The 16,503-nt window shown below is 42.6% G+C and overlaps 1 long non-coding RNA gene across 1 annotated transcript in view; it reads left to right on the forward strand.

The window, feature by feature from the left end:
- Positions 1–385: 385 nt before the first annotated feature.
- LOC135450334 (uncharacterized) overlaps positions 386–16,503 on the forward strand; it is a 50,189-nt gene continuing 34,071 nt past the window's right edge. The window contains exon 1 of the long non-coding RNA XR_010441032.1: positions 386–665. This is a non-coding gene — a long non-coding RNA (uncharacterized LOC135450334). The remainder of the gene's footprint in view (positions 666–16,503) is intronic.

Below are 16,503 nucleotides of genomic sequence, written 5' to 3' on the forward strand. Positions count from 1 at the left end.
CAAAAGTGCTCTAATAAAATTTTATTAAGTGTTAAAAAGTCATAAAAAGTGAAATAACATAAACTACAAAATTTACTGTCCTCAGCAAATGCTGAAAATATCGTCCATAGTAAAATTAAATTAGCATGTAATAGCGCAGCAGCGTGGAGTGGGCTTGAAAGAGGATCCAGGAGGAAAAAAAAAGGTGGGGAGGAGGGAGCGGAAAAGAAAAAAAAAAGAAAGATTGCACTTGAACTGCATACGGGTCACGGGGGGTTCGTTTATGGCGATCCCCGCGTGTTCCCGGCGGGCCGCGGGGACGGGGCGCGGGGCGCGGCTCGCCGCCAGGCGGCGCTGTGGGAGCGGGAATGCGCCGGGCTCCGCGCCGCGACCCCCGCGGGCCGCCGGGAGCGCCCCCCGCCCCAGAAATGAGCCATTTACGGGGATTTTGGCGTCTTCTTGCAAATCAAAAAAAAAAAAAAGATGGTGCGAGGAAAACAATACGGGTATATCTGGGCTGGAAGGCTCCTGGAGGGGCAGGCAGCGCTGAGCGGGCTCCCGACGGCTTGGGCCGCGCCGCCGCCCCGGCTCCCCCGCGCCCGGGGCAGGGCGTCCCGTGGCGGGGCGGGCGAGGCTGCCGGGAGAGCTGCTCGCCCTCTGCGCCTCCGGGCCGCCGCAGGAGCCAGGTAAGGTCAGCCTTTTCGTCGCCGTCGGTGCTGCTCAGGGAGAGGGCACGGTCGGGACGGGACCGGGCGAGCATCGCCGCACACGGCCGCGGCGGGGCGGCGGACACAGCGGGACGGGACGGGACAGGACGGGACGGGACGGGACGGGACAAGCTGCCGCCGCTCGCCGTGCTCCCCCCGTGCCGTGCCGGCCGTCCTTGCCCGTGGGAAGGGGCCACGCTTGTGTCCCGGCTGCTTCGGGGCCGGCAGCGCCCGGTTTCTGGGGTGCGGGCATTGAGGAAGCCGGCGAGGCGGCGGTGCCAGGTTCTCGGGGCATCGCTTCTCCCCGGGATGTCCGTCCCCTGATGCTCCGTCGGGATTTGCCCGTGGCTGGCCCCGAAGGAAGCGACCACGCTGCCGTCACATGGAACCGCTTTTGCCAGAGCCGCCCGAAACTTAATGCGGGAGGGGGGAGAGAGAGGGAGGGGGGAAAGAGGGAGGGAGGGGAGTAATAGTAATAAAACAAGGAAATTGTGGGTAGAAGATATTTTAAGTTTCGTTTCGTTCAGGTGAAGAGGATAGCTGCTTCTCATGTGGCAAGGCTGATGTTCAAGGCCACTGTACGAAAAATAGTGACTCGCTGCCTGAGCCTGGCTTGTCTTTGAGCCTGAGCTGGCGCTCGCTGAAGTGCAGCCGGAGCAGCCCCGGCAGGGAGCGGGCAGTGAGGGATCCATAAGGGAAGCTGGCTGGAAAACAGACGATATATGAGCAGGAACAACGAGTCTCGTTCTCATTAGGAGGAAAAAAAATAACCATGAAGTTAGTTTTAGTAGAAATTCTAACAACTCTGTGCATTTCAGTCACTTTAAATCTCTGCACTGTGTATAAGGCAGGATTACAAAGAAAAAACAAAAACAGTATAGTTATTTATTTTGGGACATCTGAATGAACGGGAAAGTTGTAGGTATAGTATAGAGCAGTGCTTGCTTTAGCTCGGCTGCCTTGAATTAAGACTAGTTTCTAAAAATAGCTATTTCTGTTTGCACATAATTGGCTCACTGCATGTGCAGACCATACAGCCTTAAAATGCATATTTATCTCACTGATTCAAAACTTGTAATGTTTTATATACCCTCATGTTTGTCACCTCTGATTAAGACAATGGGGATATTGCTTGGTAATTCACTATGCATTTACTGACAAATTACAGAAATAAAATACACTTGGAAAAGGAGCAAAGCCTTTATTTTTCTTCCACCTCAGATTTTTATATAAATCTTCCATAATTTTACAGTAATGACTGCAGTTACTAATGCTCACAGAAAGTTGTACTTTTTAAGCAGAAGAAAACAAACATGTCACATTGTCTACTGCATTTTTTAAGAATCTGAGATCTACACCATCCGTGGAAACACACACGTTTTCAATGAAAGCTAAATAATGATTTTCTTTTCTCTCTAATTAAATTTTAAGTCTTCTCTCACCAAATATAATGTAAAGGCTGCAAAAATGCAAACAGAAAGTGCAGCAGCACTGTGATCAAAGCTTTGAACTTAGATGAATTAAAAAGTCAGCAAAGCACTACAGAATTCCACATACATGTGGCTAAGGTGTGTGCATGCCTGCATAACTTTGAAGAGTTTTTAAGTGAAATGAAGGGGTTTGGAATTAGTTTTCTTTACTGAAAGGCTTTCCAGGATCAATGCTAATGTTTGTTGGATTTTGGAAACATTCCTGGGAATTCCCTCTTTAGGCTATGGTGTGCAGAATACTTTTATTTTTAAATATGGTCTTAAAAACATAACTCTGTCATCTGGCTGATCAGCTGTTTGCTATTTTGTGCTGCTCTCTGCCTGAGCAAGGACTTGTAAAATATCACAACACAAAGAATCAAGAATCCCATTTGCTCCCTGGGGTTTACGGACATGCTTAGGAATCAGGGTACATGCTTAAGTGTGCAGCATCCAGGTTTCAGTGGTAAGAGAAACGTTTTTTCCTAAATTTAGCATTCTAGTTTGTAGTGAGTGGTTTTGAGTATGCAGCATTACTTCCACAGTGGAATTTTTATATGAGCTCAATGTGATGTAAAATTCAAAAGATAAAGATACGCCAGGAGACTGTAGTTATGTTTAAATGGACATATTAAATGTTCAATGTGCAAATGTCTGACACTGCCCCAGACAAGGCTGGAACTCCTGTTGTTTACATCCAGCCTCATCCCCGGTCGTTCCGTATCCGACACTGCCTTGCAATTCCAGCTGTGACAAGCAAGCACTGGAGCTCTGCCTAGGGAAGGTTGCAGGCTGCCTGTCAGAAGGGGCTCAGAGGGTGAGGAAGGAAAGCCCAGTCACGGCAGAGTGCAGTACTTGCAGTAGGCAGGATGGAAATTATCTGGGCTCCACCACTGGGGCTGCACATGTGGCACATTTTTGGCAAGGTTTCTTCAAATGCTTGCAGAATTTAAAGGCATGCACCATCCAACAGAGGCCTACCTTGCAATACATTAACCAGATCTTTCTAGGTTGATTAATAGCTTCAGTCTTTTGTTGATGGATTTTTATTTTTGCTTTTTTTTTTTTTTTTTTTTTTTTTGCTGCAATACAGCTGGACCCTATGCTACAGAAAGAGATAATGGATGAAATCTTGGCTCTCCTGAAGTCAGTCACAAAACTCACTGACTTCATTGGAGCCACGTTTTTATCAACTGCTTCATAATACTTTGTATCAGCCATATGGAGGAGATTTAAAATTGGCTTTAGAAGAAATAGAAATTAGCTTCTCCACAAATGATTTGCATGGGTTATCTGGGGGGCTTTTCTCCAGGTAACATAAATGGCAACACAAAGTATAAACTGCCAAAAAGACAAATAGGTATATAACATTTTGATTTCCTGTAACTAGAGCATAACTCAACTAAAATATTATCTTAAAATCAACAAGGTTTGATTACTCTGTGTAAGACCACCAGGTCTGATGTCGATGATGCAAGGGCATGGGAAGACATTAAAGGCACAACAGGCTATTTGCTGTTCATGACACGTTTTAGAAGATGTGAAACTGTGTGTCAATGATGCTGTAACACGAGAGGCAGTGAGTTAAGCAGGAGGGACAGTATTAATTCACAGCTCTTGCTTTTGTATATTTAGTGTTATTGAATTGTACTTCCCCTTGATATTTTAAACAGATGCATCATAATGGACTTCTCAAAATCTGATTTAAACCATAACACCAGGAAGTACAGTTTTGCTAAGAGGGGAGGGAGGGAAAAAGAAACTGCTGGACTTCCTGCCACTGCCACAGTTGTCTTTTCACAGACAGTTTTTTCTGATCCATTAGCCTGCCAGACAAGGATGGCACCTATCCAGTGTAAATATTACATTTTCAACATTTGGATGGCATTTTGAGCAATATTTCTTATCCCCTGAGAGTGTACACTTTATAAATACAATATTATCTGCAATTCAGAGCTAGGTTGTGGTAGGATATGACTTTATAATGCAAAAGATATTTAAAGAACGCTGTGTATGGACTCACTGAAGAATAAAACTTCTTCCTCTCAGTTATTTTAATTTACAGTGAAAATTACTTAAGCACAGCATTAAACACACTTTTTTTTTTTTTTGGAAAGGAGGATCCAGACATGATTTTAGAGGAATAATTCCAAGTGTAGACAAGATTGGTTGCTACTGTTCAGCATAATCTGCACTGTGCATATCTTGAAGTGGAAAGCCACACTAGCATTTTTGGGAGCTAATATCCTCATTGGACTAAACTCTTCACTGTATATATTCCAGTAATATCCCACTAACAGTGCCAGATGCTGACAGAACTCCATGTTGGAAATAATTATGGAAGTGAGTCAATCCTCATCCATTGCAAGCAGTGAATCTTCTTTGAGCGAAAACTTGTTCTGACATTCCCTCTCTGCTTTAAATCCTCTTTCTTGTCAAAGGGAAAATCAGCCATATTTGGATGGAGCCCCAGTATTTCTTTGTGTTTGTTGTTCTAAGTAGAAACAACATAGCTGGTTTGGATAGTCTTGTGTAGGGAAGGAGGAACCACACCCAGACACAGCAGTTCTATCACATGCTTAGGCTGAACTATGCACCCTGAAATTTGTGTTTGCAGTGAAAAAACGCGACCCATCTTAACTACAGGAGAATTGCTTAGGACTATTTTAATGTATACCAGATAGAGTCCATTCCATTAAATATAATCCTGATAATACTAGTTCCACATTTTTCTGGTTGTAGGTATTTTCCATGCTCATTTTCTATTCTTTTAAAAGAAAGTCCTGATTTCCTGATTTAGAAGTACAGAGCAATGCTCTGTCTCCTGTTCAGTTTCCCACCTTCTCTTCAGTACGTGGCTCATGATCCTTTGTGTCTTTGGCCTTATATTTACACCCTTTAATAAAGCATTATCAGCTGCTGGGTGATTGTCATTTGCCAGTTGCTGCCTGCAGATACCAAACATGGAGGTCTGGTAGTGGAGGGCAGGTCATGGAGCCAAGCAAAGAGAAAGCCCCACACCCACCTGGGTACAGCAGCAAACTGAAAAAGAAATTGCAGATTTTCATAATGAAAAGCTGGGTAGGGAAATTCATGGCTTTCAGGCTGGTAGAAGTGCTTTATTGTGGTCCTGAAGGAGAGACACATCAGTGTGACTGGCTGAGTCCCGGCTTGTAGTCAGAGCTGGGGAGTCCCTGCTGGGGGGGCCCTGGCTTTCCAGGAGCCCGTGGAATGCCCTGTGTGCCCCAGCACAGGCAGCCAGGGCACAGTTCTGTCTGGCAGAGAATCAGATCTTACATTTCAGCCTTTGTTGCTGCAAAAATAACCTTGGAAATAAGAAGCCTGAGTAAACTAAGGAGCTGGCAGGAAGTTTGGAATAATAGTTCTGAGAAGTGTGAATTGTGCCCATCAAATGTGATACCTTAGAGGCCTGATAACAATGCATTCAGTGGCAGGCAATATTAACTATTAATGGCAAGCCCAATGGTAACACAAATAACTGGCTAACCTGCTCATCCCACTGGGGGAGTCCATCCATATGCAGGGGAAATGCAAACTTACCAGGGCTTGAGCATTTCCAGACAAAAGGAATGTCCCAGTTCAGTACCAGGACATCTCGTTCTTGTCACTTTGCTCCCTCGGTAGCATTGTGTATTTTGCTGAATCAGCACGTACATGGTGTGCCCTGTGGGGGAGGTGAGAGGGGAATAAGCAGAAGGATCTGGCTTGTGGCCCATATCAGTAGCTGGGCATGATGATCTTGGTGGGTCTCTTCAATTCAAGATACCCTCTGATTCTGTGAAAGCAATACAGGGTGATGTGTAATGCTATGGGAAGGACTGATACATCAAAATTTTGGTGATTAGCAAGAACAACAAAACAAGTTATTGAGTGACCGCTACCTGTTTTGGCCTTATGAGTGAAGCTAAGACCAGTAGTCCCATTTTTGTCTGGGGAGTTTTTTTATACAAACTGTATAGCCAGTTACACCAGGGTACCTGAGAGAGTAACACAGAAATGAAACCAAAGTCACGATGCCATGGGTGCTCTCACAGTAAAGTCTCATCTTCTTGTGTCACCGTTCCTGTAGCAGACAAGCTGAATAACTCCTCCTGAAATGCTTTTGGTCCCTGGGACCACAGGCTTAGGATGGATCCTGTCACACTGCCTGGAGTCCCTCTACCACCCTGAAGTTCTGCCTTGCTCAGGGTTCTTCACAGCACCCAAAAGCACACATCCACCCCTCCCTCATGGTTTACACACTCAGTCCATTAACCAGTAAAAGCATCTTGGTCAGCTCCAGGCTCCCATGAGCTGTGAGCAGGGTCAGCAGAACTTTGAAATCAAATCAGAAGGCACAAAACTTCTGGTATAGATTGGTATATATACCTCCTGGTATGTACTTACACGAAAGCTTAAAGTGAGTAAACCATCATCCATTCCCTGCTCACTGTTGTTTAGAATGTGCTGCATCTGAGAGCCAGAGCCATCGGAGTAAGGAAGAACAGCTGTAGTATCTCTAATGACATCCAGTGCTAGGAAGTTCTTTGAAGTTGCATAGCTGCTGTTTCTTCTCTATGATTTCCAAATGTGGGAAGGGGGAAAGAATATCAATGTTAAAAACATCAGTCAGTCTACTTATTTGGACAGTTGTTGTCTGTGTCACTTATTCTTATGGTGATCTGAAGAAAGAAAGCAGAGAATTTTTTTGATGGTTATAAAACATGCATTATTTACTTCTGAGATGAAAAAAAATATATATAAAAACCACCCTACTTAGTATTTGTCAAAGGCCAAAGGCCAGCCTACTTAGGCATTTCCAGAAGAGCATTTTTACCTTATTATATATGGTTGCTGATGGTGTGTCTGATCACTGGGTAGATGACTGGGCATTTCTAAAGTGCCACCACCATTTTCCAGCATCATCCATTCAGTGACAGTGACACTGTCACTTTTAAATCTATCAGAAGATTGCTAATTTTACTTTATTCCCACTCCCATCAGAAGGCTGTTATACCAATACAAAAGAGGGCCAGAAAGAGTATGGATTGAGCCTTAATGAGCTCATTCCTCAGACCTTGCCAGGACACTGGGGGCTGCATGTTGCCATGTCCCTCTAAGGGACAGTCCTTAGTGCTCTGCTTGGCCAGTCTTGCCAGCCAGAGTGAGAAAATAGCAGTTTGGAAGAGTTCTGGGTTCCTCAGTTCTGGGGTGTGACATGTATGGGGGAGGACTGAACCCCAGGGCTGGCAGACCCCCTTTGGAGCTGGATGCTCTGACTCAATGCACACAAGCTCCTCCTGGAGTAAAGCCAACAAGTGCTAACACAAGGGACCTTACAACTCCTGCAGCCTGTGAACACCTAATTCTGCACTTGCTCTCTGATAAAGTGCATCTGGACCTTGTAACAATCTTAACATTCACTCCAGGATAGTTGTGTTTTACTGGGCATTGTAGATCATTGCTCACTCCGTGGGAAATAGCAAGACTGTATGCCAAAGGCCAGATTCTGCTTTGTTGACTTAAATATGCAGATTCTTCAGATGACTGCAGTAGGAAAGTTACTTTTCAGCATAAGCAGAGCCAGCAGAAACCCTGGTGCTGCACTTAGCTCTGCAAGCCCAGTGACCACAGTGTGGCTACACATGGCTGGCCACTGGCTCTCATCAAAGGGTGGGGGAGATACAAGCCTTGGCTTGTGTTGTAGCTGAAAGAGTAAAATTGACATACTAGTTCACTGGTTTTGTTATTTCACTGTTTCAAAGCACTGAAAGGACTTCAAGGGTTTTATTTTTTTCTGGTACTGCCCCACATTTCCCATCCTTTGTATGTGCAAGTACCAGTTTATAGCAGTTGGTATCAGGTAATAAATTGGAAATCAAGGGTGTATCTGCAAGAGTCTATAACAGCATGGTAGTTGAAAAAGAAATACAAATCTCAGCTGCTACTCTGCCAGTCACCCAGAGAAAAGCAGGAATATAGAAAGAAAACTGCTGACATTTAAATGCCCACATAAGAATCCTAAAATACAAAGCTGCTTATGAGTATTTGTAATAAAATACTGTCCTGATAACAGATTTGTTTCAATTTTGTGCTTATATGTGATTTTAATGTATCCAAACTATTTTCATATACTGTTAAAGTAATTTCCTCTTTTGATTAGGTACAACAAAATTTAAGGTTTCCTAAATATAATTGCCTGGAAAAGGGAGCTGTTAGAACACTTTTAAGTAAGTCCCATGATTGACATCTCTAACATGTTGAAATAAATACACAAGTAAAGTTAATCACTACATGGTTTAAGAGAAGGAATTGCCCTAACTTTTATGTATGACTATGTTACCATGTTTAGATAAATTGCCTGATGTAGGTCATTAAAGAGGGACCAATTCATTTTTGTCTGTCCTAAAAAGGGCTCGGAAAAACATGATTTCTCATCAAACATCCACTGAAAAGACAACTCACTGTAATACATTGAGATAAAAAATGGGTTCAGGAGGGGAACATGCTTCTTTATCTGGTGGGTCCATTATCCCAGTTGTCCTTGACAGCCAAGGAAGAGTCACGTAAAGTTTACATTAATTGATTTTATTGTTAATCTGCTTGAAATTTTGTAAGTCAAGAGGAAAAAAAAAAAAAAAAAAAAACCTGAAAAACATGCAATCAGCCACTTTATATCATGTTTAGCTGTAAAAAAAAAAAAAATGCTGTTCTTCCAGAGATCCAATCACCAGCAAGCTGCAGAATGCTTTGCAATTTTTACACACACTTTTCTTTCATATAAAGCCACAGACTGTCTATATTTTACATTGCCACCTCTAACATTATATTTTACCGCTGTAGGCTGCAATGTTACATTACCATGGAGCTGAGCCCACCTACCTCTAACATCTCTCTTCATGAGATATTTTCTCCCACAGTGCTCGAGATGGCCTATAACATTAAAAAAAAATTCTCAGCACAGGAAGATTACAACACAGGAGATTTCAGTGCAAAACTACACAAAAAAACCCTTACAATTGCCACATGTTTCTGTACATTTCATTTGCAAAGATGGAAATACTACAGTGTAAAGGAAATCTCTACTCAGAGAAGACTTTATTAACTTCTTTAACTTCTTTTTTGGTGATTGGTGTTAGAAGTCCTATGATAACTAAGTTCTACCTGGTTACCACTTTAACCTTACTCCTCCCACATACTGCTGTCAACAATACTTCCAAATAGTCAGCAGAGTAGGATGTTAGTTGTGTTGTGGAACTAAATGTTACCTGTTTAGAAAAGATTTCAGATACGGCATTGCTAACCAGAGGTGGGCAAAATACTCAGTTACAGTAATTTATTTATCAGAATGTTATATAAACAATTTTTTTTAATTCCCCAAATGTAATAAACTTTTTTTTTTGTCTTTAGATTAAACACTAAAAGGTCAATCAAGACACTTCTAACTGTGCAACATTTTTGAATTCCTAGTACTGAGTTTACAGTGTGTAGCTAGAGTCAAATTTGCTTGGGCTAATTGTTGACAATGGAGGTGATGATTATTTCATCATCAGCAATCTTGGTTCCTGAGGTTTGGTTTGGAGGGAGCCCAAGTCACTCCTGTCTGCTGATGAAGCTGTTCCACTGTGTTACCCTCCTGTCAAAATAGGTCAACACAGTGTAGCCCATGGCCACCATGCTGCAGGAGTAGCATTTCTAAATGAAAGGTCCTGACAAAAGAGGGGGATGAAATCCTGTCACAGAAAGGAGCTTTTCTTCGCTCACTCCCAGTGAGTTACCCGGCTCACCGAGGACAGACGTTCACTGCATGCACACATCTGGCCCAGCCTCTCCTCGTGTAACATCATTCATCAAGTCCTGTCATGTTAGCCTTGCTGCCCACATTCCCCCAGCACGCCACAGAAAACTTTCCTCTCAGCACCTTACATTTCACTGCCTCGTAGGCATCCTTTGTTCGCTTTAACAACAAAATGGTGCCATTCAGGAGCTGGAGCAACGTAATTGGTACTTACACAGCACAGTCCTGCAGTCACCAAGAGGTCTGCGAGTGCATGGCCGGGCTAGGATTGCTGCAGTGTCGTTCACTGCTCCAAAAATGCACACTTAATATTTTCATGATGCATTTTGTGCTTTCAAGAATGCTTTGTAGATAATCATTCTCTCCATGTAGGTACTAAGTGAAGCTGGGAAGTATTAAGTTTCTGTGGAATATTAGACAGGAAAAACATGAAATTATGCTTGTCTCATTACTGCAATATAGATGCTGTGAACCCTGGTGGTCAAAAACACGATTTCTGCTCTTTGAACATAATTTCAAATTTTTCCACTTCATAGTTCAGTCCTGACAGCAAAGTAGGCTAGTGCATTGCAACTTTATGGCTTTTGAGACCAGACTCATGCAGTCAGAGGTGTCCTGCTGCCTGTGAAATGGAAGGCTGCAAGGACAGTGCCTCCCAGGTCCATGCTTCTTCCATGACATCCATGGAATAAGCATGGACATGACCATCAGGCAGTTCATGCAATTCATAGGTTGAGCCGCTCCTCAAAGGGTGATATTTTAACTTTTATTTTTGCTGCATTTCGTCTGTTGAGTACCTGTCTGAGGCCATTTTGAACAGGCTTCCATCACTTACACTTAGCCCATTATCAGTGAGGACAAGGGGAGAAGCTCCTTACCTGTGTACTTTAGTACACACTCCAGTCAGCCCATGAGTGGGTAGATAAGTGAAATGTGAAGTACCTGCAATCTTCTGATCCCTTTTACCCCACTGTGGTTCTTGTGATTCTGGGAGGGTTTTTTAATTGTATTTCCACACACATGTATCAGTTTCTTCTTTCCCAACTACCCCTCAAAGCCTGGGTTTTGTCTTTTTGCCTTATCCAGCACCCTTGCCCCTGCTCCTTTCTCTGCTGTTTGTTCTAGATGACTACATTATACTATCATTCTCCAAAAGAAAAGTATGGTGGTTTTTTTTCTTAATTTTCTCCATCACATGCCATTTGTCTCCTCAGTCATCACAATTCTCTTATCTTGTCAGGCTCAAAACCTTGGCACCATCATTAGATATTTGCTTTCTGTTGCCAGTATCTATTCCACTACTGAGTATTATAGATAACCTTCCCCCTAGTACATCTGTTTTCATCTCTTTCTGTACATCTCACTGTTCAAACTATGGAGTGACTCAGCTCTATGCAGCCTTTTCTTGACATAGCTCTGTTTGTAGTTGTTTAATGAGATTCACCTCAAACAGTAATTTAAAATTTAGGCATGTAGACAGAGCAGTAGGTCTGTCAACATGTGAATCACTTGGATCTGTCTTTGAGTTGAAAAATTAGCAATTAACTCAAAAATAATATGCTGTTGAGGTTTACTAATGGAGAGCCAGACAATTGTGCTGTAGATGAACAGAGCACCACCAAACAAACGCCAAATTAACCTATGTGTTTCAGAAGAAAAATGAATTGGTGAGGATCTATGGTCTTTTCTCAATATTTGACATGCACCAATACTGTGTCACTGAATGTCTTGCTGCTTGCCTGTGACACAGTCCACGAGGCACAACAGCTATGAAATGTGGATCCTTCCGAGACATTTCATGCTTGTCAGCTTGGCAACCGATTTGTGCTGGTGATGAGACTTGTCTGAGTTGCTGGGCATTGCAGGCCTGTTTCTGTTTACCTTGCCAGCCCATTTGCAGCCAGCTGTTCTCCAGCAGGAGACAATGTTAAAGCAAACACACACATGGAAATTGTCCGTAATAATTAAGATCCCAAGGCAGCAAGTCCCTTAAATATGTGCTTAACTTCGTTTAATCAGGTGACCAGTCTAAAGCTTCTCCTGAAATGTCTTCTACACCTGTCCTATTAAAATTTCCTCAAAGTGATAAAGAACTAGTTATGTTGGTCTTCCATGCATATGTCATCCAAAAATGCCCACATGGCTACTGAGTGGGCATTTTCCTGCAGCTGTTTCAAAATTTCTTTCATATTTTTGATTCCTCCCCCTGTTTATTCTCTGACAGTGCTTCTGCCTGCCAAATTGTCAAGTTGTTGATAATTTCTCTTCTCACTCATTATATCTTTTGTTATTTAAAAATAGAAGACTCTTCATTCATGTAAAAAAAACCCCTGTTTATATATCCTATCTCTACACCCAGGAAACCATGGCTTATGTGCTTTGTGGGAATAAATGTGCTCATTAAATGTCTTTGAACATTATCATCTTGATCATTATCATCAGTATTTAGGAGATGAGCTTCCCCATATTTTTTTGGTATTCATTAGAAGATTGAAAGTTGTTGATATGCAGAAATGGAAGTAGATACCTGTAGCAACTCATAGTCTTGGAGGAAACTTAGCAATTAGACAGATAAAGCCTGATGTAATAAAAGGTCTTAAGACAAAGTAGGCATAGCCAGTCATGGGCTCAAACATTTTTCTGAGGGACGATCTTTGTCAGACCATCTTTTGCTTCTCGTTTTTTCAGATTCCCAATTTGGGTCTGTCAGGTGAAGTACTTTGGTAAAACAGTTGCTCCTGTGGAAGAGAGGATTGGGTGGGTTATAAGGCTGCAAGGACACAGAACAAAACTGTCAGCTGTCCCCAGAAGGATGTTTCTTGTCAGGAACACCAAAACAGAGGTTTGGTACATCTGGGCAAATCAGGTCTGCCTGCAGTACAAGCAGGCTCACTGTAGCTTAGCTGGAGCTTTCAGCTAACACAGTCCTGAGTTCTGGGTAGTGTGCTTCCCTCTTAAGCAGACTGCAAGAAAAACTATCAGTAGTTTTAGAGCTGAAAATTTCTAAGAGAAAGAAATTTAAGAGATCTTTAATGACCAGCCTTTACTGGACACCTTTTCTGGCCATTCCTTCTCTGACAGAAAGTCTATCACAAACTTGAGGTAAAAAAGCAAATTCAAACCTCATACAAGTTTCTCCACCATGGTTAATTCTTAGCCTGCTACATAATATTTACACAGAAAAAACTACTTCTCAGGATCTGAGTATCAAGAACCTCCTTATCTCCAGGCTTGCCTCAGAGAGCTGTATCCAAGCCAAAACCTCCTGCTTGGCCATTGGCTCCCATGCAAATACAGAGGAGCTACACTGCTCCTTTCCCATCCTCATATGGTGGTCTGAGGAAATACCAGAGCCGACATCTCAGCACCACTGCGTGTTCCTCTGGAAAAATAACCCATAACACCAAAAAAGGTGGGGGGAAAGCTCCACAATGGTTACTGCCAAATGGCATGAACCTGCTATCAACAAAAATCTACACCATTGTATGACAACAGAGCAGTGTTTCTGTGTATGAGGAAGCAAGGTGGAGCCATCTGCTCACAGTGTGTGGCCTGAGTCTTGGGCTGCAAGAGTGCCTGAAAAATTTGTAGCACATTTCTGAATGTCCCATCTCTGCTGCAGATGTTTCCATCTGCACAGCAGTGTGATGCTGTGCATCTCACATACCACAGCATTTGCAGTTTCTCAATCTCTTTAATGGGTCGTTCTAATCATGCTGGTTATCATTTGCAACCACCATGACTGCCCTCATGACTGGATGGTATGAGATATAATAATGGTAGTTATTTAATCTCCATAGCAGATGTCAGAGGCCCTCAGCCTTCTGAAACACTGCTATCAGAAATAAAGGGCATGAGTGTTTCATCACTTCTTTTGAGGGACTGTAGCTGTGGTGCCACCATGACAAACGGGCAAGAGAGGGTTGCTGGTTTCAGTGAGTAAGATCCATTTGTGCCCTTTTGCCCTCAAAAGAGCCACACTGGGGATGGTGCACACTTCTGTGGGTCCTCACTGTCCTGTTGTGCAGGGCACTGATCCCTCTTCTTGTTTAAAGGGAATCTCAAAGAGGAATGTGGGGCAAATCCCCAGAAGAGAGCTGAACAAAAGCTAAGAAAATGAATTTCAATGGTGTGGAGGATATTCCCCCTCAAAGCCATATAAAAATTGAATTCTAGACATTAGGAACTCTTAGCCAGCACTTTTAGACACCATGGATACTTATTATCATGTCCACATTGTAGGGGTTTTGATAATCTACGATGTAGCATAGATATAGTCACAGAGACTTTACCTACCTGCATTTATCATTCTGGAAAGATCATGTCTATTAATCACAGATAAGAGCACAGCCTATTGTGTCCCTGACAATTGGAGCTCTCTGCCAGCAGAGCAGACACAAATGCTATGAACGAAATGTAAGGTCTCTTTACAGGGTTTGGTTGTTTGGGTTGTTTTTTTTTTTTCATAAAGTCTTGTACATGCTATAAGTTGAGTCTTGAATTTCTGAGGTTTTCTGTAAGTGAAACTTCAGCAGGGAAGGGAGAGAAAATACCTCTTTCTAGCTGCTACAAAAACATGCTGCAATTTTCAGTTGGGTTAGAGGGTTGCTTTGTCTTTGTGAGCTGTGCTAGAGAGAGCTCACAAAACACAGGTTTGAATGTACAGGAGCCAACGTGGCACCCCAGCACTGAGCACATGCAACTCCTCGCTTTTGGAGGTGAGGGGAATGACTTGAAGGGAGAGCAAGAACCTTTGTGGGGGTAAAAAAAAAAAAAATGTTGTTAAAATGTTAGTAGAAAGGAGAAACTGTAGCCAAAAAAAAAAAAAATAAATAAAAAGGAACAAATAAATGGATCAACAGATGGTAGACATGATCCCTGGTTCTGCAGGTCATGGTGTGAACTGTTTGAGTGCATTGGCCACTACACAGGCAGGTCTCACCTGTTTTGAGTCTGTGACTCTTCTGCTAGGCTGGAACAAGTCTGCCTATTCTCTTTTATCCATGTTTTCAACTGCAGAACAAAGCTAAGAAACTTTTCCTGACAAAGGAGCTATTGAAACTCTCCCTTGAAAATGTCTCAATTTGACCAAGAAGCATGAACAAATTATCTAACCAGAAAACCCCAATGACGGAAAACAATCTACCCATTTACGCCTGAACAAGATCAAAACTTTCAGCATTTGGTTGTGCATTTTGCAATTTCTATTCCACTCTGTCTAGATAAATAATAGTACAAAACAGTATTTTTACTAAGTTTTTTTGCCAGAATTTCCTCACATGGCTTTGCTAACTTCCCAAGTATTAAGCCAGTTTTTAAAAATAACAGATTTTTTCTGAAGTTCAAATTATTTATTCCTTCCATTGGACTCTTGTACACTCTTGAGGGTAGATCTCTGATCTTCATCTATCAAGCATCTATCTAGTACATAAGGCTGTACAGCACTGATGCAGGAACTTGGAAAACTGCTCTTGTTTTTTGTGGTTCCCAGAACAAGGGGTCCAAGTCACAAGTGTTGTTTTCAGGCAGCTGATGGTACCTGCTGGGAGCAGGCACCTGGGAAGCCTGAGGCAGCTTTGGGATACTCAGGGCTGTCAGAGCCATCCCCTTCAGTGTCCTTTCTGTGGGAGGATGGGGGAGAAGCTGGGATCAGAAAATCCAAGCACATCTGGGTTTTACCTGCAGGAGGCTCTGAGATGGCTGAGCAGGCACTCCCACTGCTGGGTGCAGACTCCAGACATACCCTGGCTTTCCTCTCTCAGATATGGCCTAAGGGGCTGCTGTGCTACAAATGATAATTTATGATGGTAGCACATACATCTGTAGGAATAACATGTTCATGATAATTAATATATGCTTTCAGGGTGATTCAGCGGCCATAAAGAGCACTTTAATTTGCTTCTTAATTTCCCCAAAGAAGTCACCTGCTATATGAGAAATCCAAAGCAGTGTTCTTCAAGCCCTAGCAAGATACACATTCCTGCAAACAAGACAAAAATTGCTCCTGTTTTTTCCTTATAAAATGATTTGTAATTTATTTCTGTCAACATTCTGAACTCTGAGTAAGCTTGCTGCTGGAAGACCAGAGACAGCACATTTTAAGACTATTTGATTTTTTGAGTTTTACAAGTTTGAAGAGAAATAACATTTACTCTTGGTTGCTATATATTTCCCCTATATTTATTTTCAAATCAGCTAGGTTTCCTGCAGAAAACAGAACTCTCCTTTTCTTGGCCTTTTAAAGAAGGGTTTATTTATATTTTAATTCAGGAAGGCTGCCATTTGGAGAGAGTGGAAGGTCTAGGAGGAGGCTGCAGCATGTGTCATTGGGGCAGTTGTGTATTTGTAGCACTTGTTCAGGAACCAGAAGTATGAGCCTTGGCTTGCTTGGCATGAGAAAAGCCATGGGCATTCTGATACAAGTTCTTCTGAAAAGCATTACCCTTGCACAAACTGCTTTCCCAGCTGAAAATTCATCCTCTGCTCCTGCACCTGCTCTCACTGCAGCACACCTGTGGAGTGAACCCACTGCGAGTGCCGTGGGGGTGCT

Source organism: Zonotrichia leucophrys, chromosome 7, assembly GCF_028769735.1.
Source record: "Zonotrichia leucophrys gambelii isolate GWCS_2022_RI chromosome 7, RI_Zleu_2.0, whole genome shotgun sequence".
Lineage (NCBI taxonomy): Eukaryota > Metazoa > Chordata > Aves > Passeriformes > Passerellidae > Zonotrichia > Zonotrichia leucophrys.